We start from the raw sequence: 20,148 nt of genomic DNA, 5'->3' as shown, positions 1-20,148 counted from the left end.
CACATAAAAGGTGTCCTAAAACCTACATGACTTGTAAGATATTTCCATTCTCATTTTAAAAAAACATTAAAAACCAATTAAATCTTTCTTTTGATTTCGACAAAGATATCATACCGACAACTATAATGTACAATTCACACCAATATAAACATTTTCCATATCATTGCCAATCTCTTTTAACTCAACAAAGATATAATACCTACAATTAGAATATACAGTTGACACCTATACACATTTTTCACATCACCACCAATCTATTTAACTTAGAATTCTAAAATATATAACCATCAAAATGTTTAAATCCCAATACAAATTACACATAATATATGTAAAAAAATGAGAAAACTATTATTAAAATTGTAAATTATGATAATTCTAAGTGACCACCAAATTGAAAGCTATATAGCATAAAATAAGAATAAATGTACATGGAACTACAAAACAAAAGTTTCTTCATTTAAACATTAAAATATAGCCAACAATATTATCTAAATCCCTATAAAACTCACATAATATCAAGTTCAAAAATAAATACCTATATATAAACACAAATTTCTAGAATTTAGAATAATTCGTAACAGCATCTTTATTTCTAAGAATATTAAAATTGCAATCTTTCACTCAGACATGGCTTGACAACTATCGGTGAACGGTCAGTGGTGATAATTTTCCCATAAACACGAGAGCACTTGTAAATCATGTTCCCCAAGATCTGCCAGTAGAAATAGGAATAAATGCGTACGGAACTACTTGATAAGAGGTTTCAAGATCTAAGTGGAAAAATAACAAAATAAAACTCAGATCCAACTGCAAGACAAGGGGTTTACTGTCACAACCAATAATCCAAAGCGGATGCCTCTACCAAATTGACAACACTCAATCCCGTTAAATGACACTAAATTTTATAGGGCGAGCCGTTTTCAATTGCAGAATAGTTTTGAGGTATAGGATTTTTGTGATGACCTTTGTACCCTCTAACATAGCGTGCTTGGCAAGCTCCTCTGGAAGGGCCGATTTCACGGCTGTCTGCTCCTCCCTCGAAGAGATAGTCTCCCTCTTTATGTATTTCGCGAGCTTTGATGACTCTGCAACCAATTTCTCAAAAATGTCGTTCATGAAGGAGTTCATGATGGACATGGCCTTCTGGAGATGCCAATCTCAGGGTGGACCTGCCTTAAGGCCTTAAATACATATATTTTGTAGCTCTCCTTCTCTTCTTTGTCTTCTTCTTGTCACCAACAACCTTGGCAATCTTCTTACAGGTCTTGGGAGGAGCCTTCTCCTTAGGCTTGTTCTCAACTACTGTTGTGGGAGTCTTCTCCCGCACTGTTTTCCTCTCTTCGGCAGTCTTCTTTTCGACGGGCTTCTTCTCTGCCTTGGGTGCCCTTGCTTCTGAACAACTTTCAAATAAAAAAGACAGACAAAGGTATTGAACAACGTGAGTGAATCAGCCAATAAAAGTTGATTGTATCTGCTAGTTTAAAAAGCACAACCGTCGATGCAAAACGTAAGAGACGCGTGCGAAGGAACTTCATTAGTTTGCATTAAAAGAATTGTAAGAAACAAAATAGTACAATCAACGAAAATATCTAACATCTAACGGACGAAAACTGATTTGAATCTGCACTGTCCGAAAATTTTCAAATCTGCTGATGATATTTTTTGGGGCCGCTGCAGTATATGGTCTTATCCACGACGAAACTGCAGCTTTTACGTGTTAATAGGTCTGTAGCTACAGTGTCCCGACAATCGAAATCCGCCGATGATAATGGAGGGCTCTGATGCCTTCAATCGTCTTGCACACCTCTTGGGAAACGTAGATCGTTGATAGACAAAATCAGCTCGGTGCATTCCATAGTAGGAGACGCCTTCGGCGTAATTAACTAAAATCAATGAATATAATATGATTACAATTTTTAATTAATTAATAAATATATAGCTTATTTGAGAGCACTTAGAATCAATTAAGTTGCAACACATGAATAAATATTTATCGTTCCATCGCATGGTTATAAGAGATTGGATTGGTAGCCTCCTTGTCTAGGAAATTAATCTAAGAAGAGCAAAACTTATAAGGGAAGCATATTCGTGGTCGTTATAACTAATTTTGCGTACCTACAAATTTTAAAGGGTATATTGGATTTTGATGATTTTTTTTGTTGTTTCTACATGTGACTTAACTATTTATAGCTATTGTTTTGGTTTCTGGGTAGTAATGATGCACATTGTGGGATTCGTTATGCGCGCAAGAGTCAAAAAGTACACATTTAAAAGTGTTGTCTAATACCTGCTTAAAGATGCCCCAATAAGCTCAACACTCAAGAAATAAGCTCAAAACTCTAAGAACATCACTGCACCATTAAGAAACAACCAATATCATTAGTCACCAACATCTTAGATCCAAATTTGTCATGTCACAACTATTTAACATCCTCATTATTATTTGAAATGCATATGAACATCTACAATGATATCACATATTAGTCTAAACCACCAAGTAGAAATGATTGAAAATATTTAGGACAATTGCACACCATCATATACTTCCCTACACCAATGAGAATGTTCTATTTAGATCTTGTAGGCCCACAAACGTGCCAACATATATAGACACCTAAGAAAATTTGAACACATGAATCTACAAGAAAAGTGAGACCACTAATACACAAGTGTCACAACCAACAATGACAAGCATATGATATTATTAGACAAACAAATATATTGAGAGGAGGGTGAATCAATATAAACCAATTTTAGCTTTAAAATATATTGCATCATCAATAAAATTGTCACATCAATAATAACACCAAAAGAAACTATGCAAGAGATGAACACATTCACACAAGAGAACACTAGATGTACGTGGAAACCCAAAAAGGAAAAATTATGGCGAGAATAGTTACTTATCTATCTGTTGCCCAAATCTAACCTCACAAAACAATATCGTATAAGGGTAAGTGCACAAAGATGGCGGTCAAAAAGGGGGGTATAAGTGGACACTTTTTTCTGAAATCAAGTGAACCTGAACTTGGAGGAAAAATTTGAAAGTCATCCACTCAAGATATGAAGATAATCAAAGAACAAATATTATAATACTCTGAATCTAGTTTCCAAACTACTAAACTTTTTCAAAATTGGATAAGATTAAGGGGGTCAAATCCTTCACGCACGAAAAACAAACCCTGATTTTTTCTTAAAAACATAACATAGTGTTTGACGTGCGCATCAAAAAAGTCATAGTTAGATTTAATATTTTAACAAATCCTTTGGTAGAAAGATAGTAAAGAGTGAGCACTAAAAGATATGTATTTTTTTGTAATTTTTTGTTGAGTATTTTTTTAAAAATTATTTTTCCAATCAAGCACATCCTTAAAATTAGGTACCTATTTGTGCGCGAAGGATAAGTTGCACTAAACAAATCGAACATATAATTTATTTATTTTTAAATTGTAAATAATCAAGTGCACTACAATAATATGTAATATTTTAAAAATTTGGATAAGTATATCAAAAGTTATTAAAAAAATGGTGCACCTATGTCTGTGAGAATTATGGAGACACTGGTAAAAGAAATTCAATAATAATATCTTATTGTTGTTCAAATTGAAAAAAAAATATATAGCTAGAAAGCTCAGAAGATGGGTAAAAATATGGTGGCAATTTTAGAAATACCCACTTGATGAAGTATAAACCTAATGATGACAAAGTCGATAAACCAATAGTTCAAATTGAAAAAAAATATATATAGCTAGAAAGCTCAAAAGATGGGTAAAAATATAGTGGCAATTTTAGAAATACCCACTTGATGGAATATAAACCTAATGATGACAAAGTCAATAAACCAAGTTGATAAAATAAAACACGTCAAAAATGAGAGAAATGGAGGGAAATCAAACTTCCAAACCGTAGCTTTGTCATCCAAGCCTATTTCCAAGCCTAAACAATCAAAAGCGCGTACGAGGTACTTATGGTATAAAAAGTGCATACAAGGTACTTATGGTGTAAGAAGCGCGTACATGTTTTTTTACTATAAACAGCGCGTACGCGCTATGGTGTGTATATATATATATATATATATAAGTGTATTCTCTCTCTCTCTCTCTCTCTCTCTCTCTCTCTCTCTCTCTCTCTCTCCATACCCCATCCCTCTCTCCCTCCCTCTCTCCCCTTCTCCCTTCCTCCATACCCCATCCCTCCCTCTCTCCCCTTCTCCCTTCCTCCATACCCCATCCCTCTCTCTCTCTCTCCCCTTCTCCCTTCCTCCATACCCCATCCCTTTTTCTCTTCTTCTCTCCCTCCCTCCCTCCATACCCCACTGCAAATGTGTTTGCACTTCTATAGAAGTAAGTGAATTTATTTCTTCTTTGCAACTTCCTCTTTGATTTTTATCATGTATGCTCTCCTAACAAAATTGACTAATGGATTTGTGTCTGTATATTGAATAGGAGGAATAGGGTTTGAAATTGAACCATGGGTGCATTACCGTGACAAACAAGGAAACCTACAGCAATATTCTTCTCAAATGTGTTTTTAATGAGTAGAGCAGATGTGGAAAATAGTGTCAACAAAGCAACATGATGAGTCAGAGTACCTGCAATATGTTTTTCAGAAGGAAACAACTGGTAGGAAGAGAAAGAGGGAGAGTAACACAGATGATATCCTGGAGAATGATAGTGACGGGTATGCGAGAGTTCCCATGTTGTTACACAACGCCTGTCACCTAAAGAAATTAAAGTTTGTTGTATGCATGGAAGTGGTAGTATATGATGATCATCACTTGTCAAATGGCTTGGAACGGTACATACCCATGAAAGAAATCAATTGTGTAATTCCTATAGTCACAATCGAGATTAATCCTATAACCTTGCAAATTTAATAGCATCATATGTTTTAGAACTTAGGCAGTACTCTTAGGGTTAGGTCAAGCTCTTACACTTGCTTTTTAGCGAAGCCTCGTTGTTTGTTCGCTTGGAGTCTCTCTTATGCTGACAATGGTCTAACTTAGCTATATCAAAACTAAACTATTGATGTTCTTGTAGACACCTAAAAATGTCTCATTGATCATGTACTAATTATTCCTCTAATTAGTTAAATAATTCTTTAATTCTTTAATTAAGTTAATTAATCATATTCTTCTAATTTCATATTTCCTCACCATCTTACTAATTATTCTATTTCTTATTCTATCATCATTTAATCATTTCTTATATGTTAATTAAATATTTATTATTTAATTAATTGTGATTAATTCCCCAATTTAAATAATCTTTATTATTTAAATAAATTACTAATTATTCAATTTCTATCTCTATTCATCTAATCATTCAAATCTTCTTCTAAATATTAATTAAATATTTATTATTTAATTAATTGTGATTTAATTCATTTAATTTAAATAATCTTTATTATTTAATTAAAGTCCAATTCTAAATAATTAAATAGTTTCTTTAAATTATTTAATTAACTAATTAATTCTTCCATTTCCAAATCCCCCAAATTCTAATTTCATTTAATTTCATATTCATCTAATTTTCTTCCAAATTCAATTACATGTGCATGATTTCAAAAACCAAATTGAAAATCAAAGTCAAGTTTTAAATATATTCAAATGCTAAATTGAATTAATAAATTCAATTATTTGAATAAATATCATGCAAAGATTAAATTGAAAATCTAAATCTAAATGCAAGCACGTGCTAAATTAATTAATTCATTAAATTAATTAATTAAATCATTTATCTCTCCAATCTCTATTTTCATCTTTCAGTTAGCTTTTTCTAAATTAAGCTCTCTGTGTCATCCTCTTTATTTCCTCCAATAATTCTTTTTCTTCCTTCAGTTAACTCTTTCATCAATTAGTTGACTCAATTGATCTATTCAATCTATTCAGTTTCACTCCTACAATCAACAGTTCAACTATCAATCAGCATGTAAACTCACCTGAGTTCCACCTCTTGATCATTTTGTTCCACCTTTCAATCAATCTTCTCCAATTTTCTATAAATTGAGCATCCAATCTCCATTCTCAATAATCATGAACTTTGAATCTTTGTGTCACTTGCAGGTTACCAGCGTAATATCTGAGAGCCATCATACCACAAAGAGGAGAAGAGCAATGGAAGCCATATGCAATCTTGGGATAGGGAGTTTTGATTGATTTAATTTATAACTCCTATTTCTTGATATTGTGTTATTTCATTGTTAGTTTGTTAAGAATTCTTTGATTAGATAGGGATCCATGATTTCCCATTGATTTCTAATTGATTGTTTTGATTCAGATGAATTTTACGACGACATTTTGGTGAACCCGACATGAATCAATAGCAATTTAACCTTTTCTATTTTTTTCGTGTGATTTTTGCAGATTGTGCGGATTTTTTATTTTTTTTGTAAGTTGCACGAATTTTGAGAAAATAATTTTCCGTCATGCAATCGCATAGACAAAACCACACATTCGACCCTTCGGGGTCACGCATTCATTCTGACAGGGTCACGGAATTGCCCTATCCCCATCACACAATCGACCTTTCTAGAACACGCATTCGTAGGGAGAATTGTTGTTTAAATTTTTTCCATTTGTTATTTGTTCTGTTTAATTCTGCCTCAAATTGGGTTAATTTGGGATCAAATTGCTTTTATTTTATGATTTGACTATAACAGTTTATGGCAAGAAAAGTTCAGTTTAGGATTTCAGGTGCAAGAAGGAAGAAACAACAAAGGAGAGAAGCCAAATGCTATCAAAAAATACTCCAGGCAGAAAAATTGATACAGGATTCGGAAGAACAACTGGCTTTTGACAGATATAATAGCTGAGTTCTTTCTTATCAAGTTAAATATGATCTAATCAATATTGAGTGGATGATGAGAGATTTGGCTAGGGCTTCACAATTGGTTGTGCAGGTTTCCAATCAGGATTAATTTTCTTTTTTGTTAAAATTTAACTTTTTGTTGTCTGCCTGTCTGTCACGCAATCGTCCTGTTGGTGCTATGCATTCGCTCTGTCAGATTTACGCATTCGGTCTATCAGATTTATGCATCCGCTCTGTTAGGTTCACGCATACGGTCTAAAAGCATCATGCATTCGCCTCTGTCAAGTTTTGAGTTTCTGTTTTCTGTTAGTTTGGTTTTACTACTAATCTTTTGTTTATAGCCTGTGGCGGATTTGCAGAGAGGATTAGATTAGTATTTTTGTATGTACACTTTACACTTCATTTTGGTGCTTAAAATCAACAACAGTTAAAATTGACATGCGTGGGTAACCTCACACTTCATTCTTGGTGCTTAAAATAAACATGGGTTAAAATTGACATGCATGTATCTCACACTTGGTTTTTGGTGCTTAAAATCAACAAATAGTTAAAATTGACATGTATGCCTTCATATTTCAATTTGGTGTTTAAAATGGACATGCACATGTGTATCTAACACCTCAATTTGGGCTATAAAACAAACGTGAATCAGGCTGCATTAGATTAAATCATTTTCCTTTTCTTAAGGTAAAAGAACTTTTATTGTGTTTGGGGTGGACCTACTGTTGTACTAACTGACTTTCCACTCGCCTTCGGGGTCTTGGGAGAAAGAAAGGAGGTGACAACGACATCCATTTTTTATTTTATTCTACGTAGTGAGGGGTATCTTTGACTGGGGATTTCATCACCCCACAGAGGTACTTCGAATTGGGATGCGTTGGGGATAGCATCTCTCCCAGCGTACTCTCGAGCGGGTTTTTCAAGCCGCTCTATAAATATACTAGTCAGGTGGCTAGATTGTTGAGTGAATTCGATGTATGTGGCGGCCTTCCCTGCACTAATAAGCTCAATTAAAGTCTTAAGTGGCTTGCTCTGAGAATTCGTCATTGGATCGGGACGCCTCGAAACCTAATACTAAGAACCAATTTAGTTGCCAAAAATCCTACATTTAGTGATTCCGGGAGTGTAGATCGTACCCCATAGATACCCCTCATGTACCTTACATTATGAGACAGAAATCCCTCGGTGATAAGATCTACGGATCTTCGGGGTAAGAGAGACTGGCATGCCCAAGAAGTATGTGCCGTGGAGTGGAGCCAGTGCTGCCAGACTCTTTATCTGTCCATCTTGTTTCGGTATTTTGCTACGGGGGCCTCATTGAATGGTGTCCACTTTCCAGCCTAAGATTGTTTTCCGTGCTTTTTTATGTATCGTTGTGCTATACCAGTATTGACTCAGTCCTTTGGGCTATTTTAGGCCCTATCCCACGTATCTCCGAATTTTCTGAGATTGTATGAAAATTGAGTCAGTTAGCTATACATATCTCCCACCAATTGTTCTCAGATTTGGAAAACTACAAAACATTGTCCCACACACGAAGTTGCAGAAAATAAAGTCCATTTTGAAACCAAAACTCAAAAGTCCTTACACACTTGTGACCCTAGGAAGTCCTTTGCATAGTCCTACTTACATCCTCATTATCATCCTAAGTCCTTTACATAGTCCTACTTACATCCTCATTATCATCCTAAGTCTTTTGCATAGTCCTACTTACATCCTCATTATCATCCTACGTCTTTTGCATATTCCCACTTACGTCCTCATTATAGTCCTAAGTCTTTTGCATTATCATTAGTTGCATAGTCCTACATTATCATATACGTCTTCATCTAGACCTCATATACGTCTAAGTCCATTAACAGTTATAGGTTTATAGCATGTGCCTTCATGGGTCTCCCAGGTGATGGTTTGCTCCCCTTTAAGCAACCTAATCTTGTTCCAAATGGTGGTCAACGAGAAATCATTGATGGTCTAGTGAACTTGGCTTGAGACTTAAGAAGAAGCGCACCTCAATATATAGGAGTCATACATGAAATAAACATTGAGTCTAGGATTTCCCGTATAATTGATAGAGAGATTGAGGCCGAACAACTTCGTCAACAAATGGAAAGACTTGCATTAGAGAAATCTAGAAAAGCTCAACAGCTCTTACGTCAAAATCCTCAATAGAAAGTCTAGTATAGTCTTGCATACCTCATATTTACATCTACAGTCTAGTGTTAAGTCATCATCTTACATAGAACCATCTCATATAGTAGTCTAGATGCCCATCGCAAGGTCACAAGCAGCGAAAGGAATAATGGATCCAAACAACACACAGTCTGAAAACCCTACTTGGAATATGGATATGTCAACAGGTCAACACTCAGGTACTCAAGCAATGTCTACCCTACACGAATTACAACAACATTTGACAAAGGAGGAAATAGAGTCTTCTCAACAAGACCCACATGTCCTCATGATCCTAGACACACTTATACATAGTGATAGGGACAAGTATCTCTCCTTGTTAATACAAAATGGGGCAAAACTACTTGAAGGTTTTGACGTTACAAAGATTTTACCACCAGGAAAAACTTTAGGTCAAGATAACAGTCAAACTTCACCCATGACACAAATACAAGCAATGACCTCCAGTTTTCCTCAAAACGTACCTATCCAAACAAATGTTAACACAAATGCAAACTTACAAACAAGTGTGTCATCTTTAGCGATCAATACTAGTCTACCAACACAGAGCATACCAATCGTATCAAGTGTCTCAGCACCTATTCAAATACAAGCAACAAATGTGAATCAACCTCCAGTTTCTTATTCTATGGGATCCACATATAGTCAACAAAATGCAAATCAAGGTATTCCCAATAAAACAAGTACAATTCAACCAAACATGGGCTCGCATATCACCTATTTTACAGTACCTAGTGGAACGCACAACACACAAAGCTACAATTTTGGTACCTTCCAACAACCTCCTAGTTATGCAACCGCTAATCCTTTTGTGGGACATACACAAATGCAAGGTCTACCTTGACACAAAATGATATTTTGACACAACAAATACAGAATTTGCAACAACAAATGACAACCATGCAGACCGGTAACAATAAAAAGAGCTACACAATGCAAGACTTGCATCCTTATCCATTTGATCACACATTATACATGTCATCATTCCCACAACATTTTGAAACGCCTAAATTTGATAGATATCAAGGGAAGGGTGATCCTAGAGATCATATTAGAGAATTTTTTATGGCATGTATAGAAGTCGCCTCAGAAGATACGTATCTAATGAGACTATTTCCTAAAAGTCTGGGAGGTCCAACTCTAGAGTGGTTTTCACATTTACCACCAACCATCACATCATGGGGAGAGTTAGCTGAACAATTTATTGCAAATTTCTCACACAACATTGACACTCCAGTTACTTTGATGGACTTGTGTGCCGCTAAACAATATGAGAATGAAACATTTGCATCCTTCATACAACGATGGAGGGCTCTTTATAGAAGGTGCAAGACAATTATCCTAGAAACAGAGCAAGTAGACATGTTCACAGAAAACTTGATTCCCAAGATTAAATATCCAATACAAATGCAATGTTTAACCACATTCAAACAAATCACGGAAAAAGCTCTCAAATGTGAGAAGGGACTAATAGAACAAGGACTTATTAAGTATGGCAACACCAATAACAATGATAAATCTAAGTTTTGGTCGAAAAACAAAAATGTGACCAATGATGGTATTGTGGACGCTAGAACAATAAACAAAACTCAACCCATTTTATCTTTGGGAACAAGTCAGTCATCTAATCCTCATATAGGGAACAACATGACCTCCACAAATGTCAATGCAACACAAAACATGAACACAAGATATCCTAGGGTGAATGCTCCAAGAAGAAATTACACACCTCTAGGAGAACCTATTGAGTCAGCACTCAAAAAGTTAATACAGACAAATATGATCACTTTGCCTGAAGTAAGAGTGTATGAACCAGGTCCTTTCAGACCCACTTGGTGGAATGATAATGACTTCTATGATTATCATCGGACTAAAGGTCATAAAACAACAAGTTGCTACAAACTGAAAAACTTGGTCCAAGATATGATAGACCAAGGGGACATCACAATTGATTCCGATAAAACCTCAGCAAACACAAACCATACAATTTTTAAGGATCCTTTTGTTAAGCATGACAAAGGAAAAGCTACCACATCAGGTAACCAAGACAATACAGCTAACTACACAAAAGTCTCATATGACTACACTATTCATGCTATTAGCTCAGGAGAAATAACAAACAATGATTCACAAGAAACATTTGAGCAAAATGAACGATATCAAGACACTCACACAGATAGTAATCAAGTTTGCATGATATCAGAGGCACCAAAGTATAATGATGACATAAATCTTTGTCTCAGAGATTGGGGGCATGATCAACCATATCACTCCGGATGGTTTGAAGATGAAATCATAGAACACATTATGGATGTCAAATATTCACATAAAGACTATGAAGAGGGATTTAACATAAATCTGGATAAAATGGCTTATGATACAGGCAAATCTTGCATGTCAAACGATACAATTGCTACAATCATCATAACTCCTAGAGGCAGAGACTGTGCAGTGGTTACTCACAGATCAAAGGTAACTTTACAAGGGGTACCACCAAATCACCCACTAGTAGTAGGGACTTACAACGTTGTTGAACAACTCAAGAAAACTCCAGCACATATATCATTATTTGAACTATTGTGTATCTCACCCACTCACAGAGCTATACTGGATAAAGCGCTTCAAGATTCAGTAGTGGACAAAGATATAGACGAAAATGCTTTCCAATCTATGGTGGGGAATTTGACACAAGGCACACGTATTGCATTCAAAGAACAAGACATTCCTAGTGATAGACTACTTCATAATGACCCACTACATCCGGAAGCTTACATTCATAAGAGATGAATCAAAAGAGTACTCATAGATGGAGGAGTTGGTCTCAACATTTATACTTTAAAACTGGTTAAGGCACTAGGACATTTTGAACTTCATATTGATTCTTCCAAGAGGATAAACATCAAGGCATATGATGACGAAGAACATCCATCAAAAGGAACTGTAACATTACCTGTACAAGTGGGACCCATTACAACAAAGGTCACTTTTCAAGTCTTGGATAGAGAACTAGGATATAACATGCTATTGGGTCATCCATGGATCCACACCATGCAAGAAGTACCATCCACATTTCATCAGTGTGTCAAATTTCCATACAATGGAATTGAAATCACCATAAAGGGTGATCCAAATCCCATCCAACATTGCAATTTCTTGAAAGAAAGTGTCGATAATCAGGTACCTATCAATCAGGCAACACCTCTCACTACACAAATGGAGGCATTAAAAATCACAGAAACAAAAAAGGATATCCCTACAACATCCTCCTTACAAATAAAAGATATGGGTTGTGGAGAGTATTCTATTGCAAATACTTTAAATGGAAAACAATTGTCTCTTTCTCCTAAGTCCTTTGGGAAATCTCAAAATACAGTGCAAAAGTAGGACAAAGGAAAAGAAATTGTCAGATATACAGACTCATGCTCTTTCATTAGGTGGGGTGACTTACAAGATGAATCCCTAAACGAAGATGTTAACCATTGGATATATAGAAAAGAAGATCATATGGCACTACCTAGAATACTCCAAAGATATGGATATGATGATACCACAGGCCTTGGGTCACATAAACAAGGAAGAATAAAATCTGTTGTTCCTAATGATAATCTAGGGAATCAAGGATTGGGATACAATCATGTACAACCGATCATAGAAGCAAGACAACGTACCCTTGATATATTAAATCGACCAAGGAAACCGTCAGACTATATAACACAAAGGGATCTGTCCATAAGGGCACTTCCATCTACATCACAAACAAGCAATGAGGTACCTACATCACCTAGTGCAGAATCAGATGGAGAAGACATGAGATGACTCTTGCAAGAACCTACCATTGAGTTACAAAATGATGCAGTCATTGACACAACAGTACAGGCTAATGTTGCAACAGATGCAGGTTTACCACCCCCACCCTCATCCCATCCATGGTTATTGTCACTACTTCTACCATGAGAAACAACTCAGGCTCAACCTAATGAAACAGATGAAGAAAGATTACAGAGGCTTATACCAGGCTTAAGAAGGGTAACTAATATGCAAAGAAGACCAGTCCATCTACAACAGAATCAGAGGTAGGAACAAGAAGAAATTAGTGATGATAGCTAACATGATGAAACCTATATGGAAAGTGAGACAGACTCTCATGACTACGAGCTCTTATCACTCCATGATTCTAGCCCACAAGAAAGTGTAATATTAAGGAATCAAATAGGCTTATACAGGATGAAGATACATAAAGCCAGTCAAACAATCAAGTCTTCATTCTATCAGAGTCTACTAAAGAAGGGAGTAATGATTTACCCCTACTGCATTCACACTTGATTGATTGGGGGCAAGAAGGGAAACCAATGCTGGATTGGTTTGAAAATGACGAAGCAATTATAGAATTTCTCGAGGTCAGAGAAGGATTTCCACAAGGTGACCATAAAGCAGGGTTTGCTATAGACCTGAATAGAATGACATACTTTGGAGAAGAAAGTACTTCTACAATAGAAGATAAGGATCAAACTACCCATAATGGCAAGAGTGAGTTGGGTAACCTTCCAATTTGAAAGAGAAAGTTCAACATTGCTTATGGAGGAAACAAAAGAAGTAAACATAGTAGAAGGGGAGGTTGTACACAACATCCATCTGGCAAAATCACTAAGCAAAGAAGAAAAAGACAAATTCATTCATTTTTTCAAGCAACAACCTATCAATTTTTCTTGGTCCTATTTAGATATACCTGGCTTAGACCCTGAGTTAGTGTTGCATCATTTACCTCTAATACCAGGAGTTAAACCTTACAAGCAAAAGTTGAGAAAAATGCATCCAAGTATTGCATTACTGGTTAAAATAGAACTACAAAAGTTGCTGGATGTAGGCTTCATAAGACCTATTGATTATGCAGAATGGATATCCAACCTGGTACCTGTGACTAAACCCACGGGAGGAATAAGAATCTTTACAGACTTTTGGGATCTAAATAAAGCTTGTCCTAAGGATGACTTCCCGCTACCCAATATTGATATGATAATGGACCTAACAACTGGAAAAGAAATGCTATCCTTAATGGATGGTTTCTCAGGGTATAACCAGATTAAAATTGCACTAGAAGATCAACATAAAATGGCCTTTACATGCCCATGGGGAACATACTGTTGGAATGTCATGCCATTTGGTCTTAAAAACGTCTGAGCAACATACCAAAGAGCCATGACAACATTGTTTCATGACATGATCCACAACATAATGGAAGATTATGTGGATGACATATTGGCTAAATCACAAACAAGAGAAGGTCACCTCATGGTCCTTGCATAGATATTTGATCGGTTGGAGCAGTATAATGTCAGATTACACCCGAAGAAATGTGTGTTCGGTGTAACAGTAGGTAAACTGTTGGGGTTCATAGTATCAAATAGAGGAATTGAAGTAGACCCTGCCAAGGTCAAGGCAATCATTGATATGCCACCCCTGTCAACACTTAAACAACTCATAGGGTTACAAGGAAGACTGCAATCCATAAGGAGATTCATAGCACAGTTGGCAGATAAGTGCCATGCATTCCAACATTTACTCAGGAAAGGAGTTACTTTTAAATGGACAGAACAATGCCAGGAAGCCTTCCAAGCTTTGAAAGATTATCTTGTAAACACACCAGTGTTAATATCACCAACTCCAGGAAAGCCTCTATTGTTATACATATCAGCAACAAACTCAGCTCTAGGAGCTTTGCTGGCATAGCATGATGATAAAGGAAAAGAAAGAGCCATTTATTATATAAGTAGGACTTTGATTGGCTATGAGCTTAATTATACCCCTATAGAACAAGCATGTTTAGCAGTAATATTTGCATCCCAAAAGCTTAGACATTACATGCTAAGTCATAAGGTACAACTCATTGCACACTTTGATCTACTCAAGTACCTATTAAGCAGAGCAACATTGACCGGGCGATTGGCTAAGTGGGTCATGATCTTGAGTGAGTTTGACATAGAGTACATAGACAGAAAGGCTATTAAAGGACAAATCATAGCAGATTAGTTAGCAGAGGCTCCGTTACAAGACAGTCACCCATTACTCATAGATTTTCCAGACGAATCAGTATTTACATTGACAACATCCCTAATGTGGAAATTATAATTTGATGGGTCATATACAAGTCACGGATTTGGAGCAGGGATTCTCTTCATTACTCCTCAAGGAGATTTTATACCTAAATCATCTAGGATAAATTTTCCATGCACAAACAATATAGCCGAATATGAATCTCTCCTCATAGGACTTCGTACAGCTATACAATGGAGAATACAAGAATTATAGGTCTATGGTGATTCATAGTTGATTGTAAACCAAGTCAATGATGATTATAACATGAAAGATGACAAACTCATGCCTTATAAGAAGCTAGTGGAAGATTACAAAGAGCACTTCGACAAAATCACCTTTGAACAAATCCCAAGGATACAAAATAAGGTAGCAGATGCAATGGCTACCATAGGATCTTTAATCAATATGCCTACTAATGAAACTTGGTCTGAGTTTATCATAGAATAGTTGATGCTACCGACTTATGAGACTCCTTCAGCAGAACATGTGTGTACAATTGTAGGTCCACAATCACCTTGGTATAATGAGATATATACATATTTACAAATTCAATACATGTCATCGGATCTGTCCAGGAATCAAAAGAAGACATTTATTCGTCAGGCATCTAGATATACCATTATGGCTGATACTTTGTACAGAAAAGGTTTCGATGGAACTCTTCTCCGATGCCTAGATGAAAATGAGGCACACCTTGCTTTAAAAGAAGTCCATGATGGAATCTGTGGGGATCACCAAAGTGGTCCGCCATTGTCAAAGAAATTGTTGAGAATGGGTTATTATTGGCCAACCATGGAAAAAGATGCTTATAAATATGTGCAGAAGTGTAAACAATGCCAAATGCATGGAGACCTCATTCATGCACCAGCACAAGATCTTCAACCCATTACATCACCATGGTCATTTTCACAATGGGGATTAGATCTAGTGGGTAAAATCAACCCCGCTTCTTCCAATGGTCACAAGTTCATATTAACAGCTACTGAGTACTTTACCAAATGGGTTGAGGCAATTCCTCTTACATGCACTACTGGAAAGAAAATATCAAAATTCATGCTCAACTACATTATATGCAGATACGGAGTTCCAATATGCTTTGTAATAGACAATGGGCATCCATTTAAAAACCAGGAAGTGAAGGAAATATGTGACAAGTTTCACATACAATAGAGATTTGACACACCATACTACCCACAAAGTAACGAACAAGCAAAGGCTACAAATAAAACAATATTGAAAATTCTCAAGAAGGTTTTCACTGATACATGATGGGACTGGCATCTCCAGTTAAATCCCGCTCTTTGGGCTTATAGAACAGGAGTACTCACACCTATAGGAGCAACACCATATTCCTTGGTTTATGGTACATAAGCAATACTCCCTATTGAAGTAGAAATACCATCTCTAAGGGTTTCCTTACAAAACATCATATCAGAGGAAGACTACAGGGTAGCAAGGTTACAATAACTCAAGACCCTTGATGAAAAAAGACAAACAATGCTCAACCATCTGCAAGGATATCAAAATAGATTGAGATGAAGTTATAATAAAAGAGTCCGCCCATGAACTTTTCAAGTGGGAGATCTTGTGCTTAAAGAGAATCAAAGGAACCTAGCGGAATGAGAAAAGCCGAGGAAATTTGAACCTAACTGGCTAGGTCCTTTCATCATAACTAGGGTCATAGGCAATGGAGCATATAATTTGGCTACCATGGAGGGAGATCCACTCTCTAACCCTATGAACAAAATGCACCTTAAATGATATTATACCTAAGGGCTGTATAGTTTAGGCTTTACTTTCCGCATTGCATATCATATCATTCAAAACACTGTATTACATATAGTGTCTTTTTTAAATGCATCACATTCACAAAAGTTTTGGCATTTTCATATTGCAACATCAATAAAACAAGACAACTGTTTATTTTTATCATTTGTTTGCACTCAAGAGGAACAAGGGTCATCTCCTTTCTCAAATATTCAAACATGAAGTCTTTAGGGTTCTAAGGTCATTCATTTTCAACATTACCCTGTGATGATGCTTTACTTATGGTTGGGTAGTGATTTCACTATTTGAGACTTGTTAACCCAAAATCTATCAATTGCTATATCTCAAACACAATAAATCTCTAATTCATTCTAGGCACCTAGTTGATCATATGACTAGTGAAAAATCTAAAATTCTACTTCAGTGGCACTGTAATGGTCATACCCAAGTAGGTTTCATTACTTACAAGTCAAGGCACGAAAAGAAAAAGAAAAAAATAATAGCTATGCCAAATATCCATCTCAAGGCACAAGAGCAATGATATATAACTAAAATATCATGTATACAAATGTGATAAAAAATCTTGACTATGGGAACATGCAAGTAACTCCATCAGGGCTATGAATGCCTACTGGCAATGGAGTGATATTTGAGAAATTACAGTCTATAACCTCGTCAGAGCTCTCAAGGCTTGCTGGCAGTGAGGCTCTATTCAAGATGCTTTTGAAGTTAGGATAATCCATGTAGCTAGTCATATAGGATGCTAAGGATCTTTAGTGAACACAAGAGAAGGAACTAACTCATATGCACACACATGGGCAAAAGAAGATCAAAGTTTCAAGAACCAATGGAAAAGTTTTTTGCCCCTCCATTTGTAAATCCTAGTCACTAAGTGTGTTGGTTTGAATGTTCCAAGGGATCTTAGGGATCGATTGATCGCTTATCTATGAAACATTTTGCACCTCCAAGTCAATTGGTGTATTACAAATGCAAAAACAAACACAATCAACCTTGTTCAAATAGGAAATGCATCTTCATCATGCATATTGCATTCACATAGGTCATGTCAAAAATTCATTTGTCTCCACATGCATTCTGCAGATCATCATGTCATACAGGTTTGCACACTGGGGGCATAATTGAAAAAATCCTAAAAATCGGATAAAGTCCTGAAAAAAAATCCTTAAAACATCCATATAAAGTCCTGAAAAAATCCAAAAACAATGGAAAACTCAAAATCCAAAAACAATGAAAACTCAAAAAATACCAAAAACATCCATATAAAGTCCTGAAAATATCCAAAAACAATGAAAACTCAAAAAATCAACCAAAAACATTTGAAAAAGTCCTGAAAATAACAATAAAAAACATTCAAATATCGATCTACATAATCCAAAAACATCAGAAAAGCTCTTGGAAAAGAACTAAAAATTGAAAAACAATCAATCAAAAACTTGCAATAAAATGTCTTGTAAGAAACAAATACCCTAGCAAATATCCAACAAACACTTCGCATGAAATTAACAAAGGATACGACTATCCAGTCAAACATCTGCAATCAACTGATCAAACTACCTTATCAATTGTATCATATCCATATCAACATGATCATTATATTGTCTTAAACAGAAGAGGATACACTCGAAATCAGATAGGTCAGTCTTAAACGGGGTCTGCAACTTTCTAAGATCAGACATTATCAACCATCACATCAAGCAACTAAGAACGAAGGCACAAGGTCAGTATAGCTGCTGAATTTTGTCTGGGTCAGTCTTTATCTTTTTATCATTTGGTGATAGATTATGTTCCTATGCCACTCAAGGATGTCTACAAGTGACTAGAGAAGCTATGATGGGCATTATCTTTTTCTTTGTTTGTTGCTTGTCTGCTACGTATTTGTTTTTACAATGAGATATCTTTGCATCTTGGTTCCTTATACCTTGATGTCCTAAGATTCATTGTTCAATAATAAGGCTCAGTGATGAATATAAATTGCGCAATAAATAATGACACAAGTTTGTGATTCATTCAATTTCATTTTCATCTTCATTCTCATTTTCTTATTGCTAGTTTGCTGATTTTTCTCTCATCATCTCTTTCTAAATCATTTCAATTGCTTCTAATTCTCATTATTTTATTTCATCAATCCATTCTCTCATATTCTATCTCAATGTTCTCTTCACATCACCTATCTCTATCTCTAATCAACTAACCATTCTTCTATCTTTCATCTCACATTCTTCTTTTTTCATCTTTGGTCTAAATCATATTCTTTCTAACATTCTTTTTAACATTCTTTCTGTCATCAATTTCTCCCTCTATCATCTAACTAATATTTCTTCAAGGTGTATCTGAGTTAAGGTTGGTTCAACCATTATCAAAAAAAAGAAAACATTCATTATAGATTCATTTGCATTCATATAAATTTCATTAGCATCATTAATACATGCATACACTACCATTACATCTCAAAATCATATAGAATCAAATAGATAAGCATCATAAAACTCATAGCATCATATAAGAGTACATGGAAAAGAAAAGCATAAATAGACCACCATCAAAACCTGCATATCATATATATATAACTCAAAAATGATAATGTGTACAATCAATAAGCCCGAAGGTTCAGATAACATGATCAACCAACACTGCCTCTGTCGGCAGGTGGATCCTGTCCACTAGATCCTGCCCCACGATGTCGAGGTGGTCCCATAATGCCACCACTGCTAGTCCACCATGAAGTAGATCTACTCGATCTCCTCCCCATGAACGCACTGAAGCTAGGCTCTCTTTGACCCTTAGGGACAGCTCTCTCGTAGGCCTGTCTATAATAAGTAGCCTCCTGCGTAGCAATGAAGTATCTCTTTGCCTGGTCGCGTGCATCAGTACCTGCTCTAAAAAGCCGATCAAAGGCATTCATGGTAATCTGAACTCTATGCACGACCTCATCTCTCTCCCTCTGGAGATGATCTCTCTCAGCCTCGATGACACCGTAATCTACACGGTAGGTCTCCCGCTCGACATCTCATCTAGCGACCTCATCCTCCAAGCTCTGGACCTGCGCTTTAAGAGTCTGCAGCTCATCCCCCTCACCCACCTGTCCCATCCCACCCTCCGCAGCAGGTACATCCTCCAACTCCGGTATATCCTCATCACCATCATCCCCATTTTCGCTGCTCAATGATTCAAAAGAATCATCGCTATCCTCACTACTGATAGACTCAGTGTCTCCACCAATGTCTACATCCTCATCTTACTACATCGTTACTGCAGTCTTCGGCTCTTG

The 20,148-nt window shown here is 36.1% G+C and overlaps 1 pseudogene; it reads right to left on the bottom strand.

Moving 5' to 3' along the window:
• Positions 1-694: 694 nt before the first annotated feature.
• Positions 695-19,782, bottom strand: LOC131062333 (histone H2B-like; annotated as a pseudogene).
• Positions 19,783-20,148: the final 366 nt, after the last annotated feature.

Source organism: Cryptomeria japonica, chromosome 10 (genome assembly GCF_030272615.1).
Source record: "Cryptomeria japonica chromosome 10, Sugi_1.0, whole genome shotgun sequence".
Taxonomy (NCBI): Eukaryota; Viridiplantae; Streptophyta; class Pinopsida; order Cupressales; family Cupressaceae; genus Cryptomeria; species Cryptomeria japonica.
Note: the sequence above shows the minus strand (reverse complement) of the source record. Positions and strands in the feature narration are given on the sequence as shown.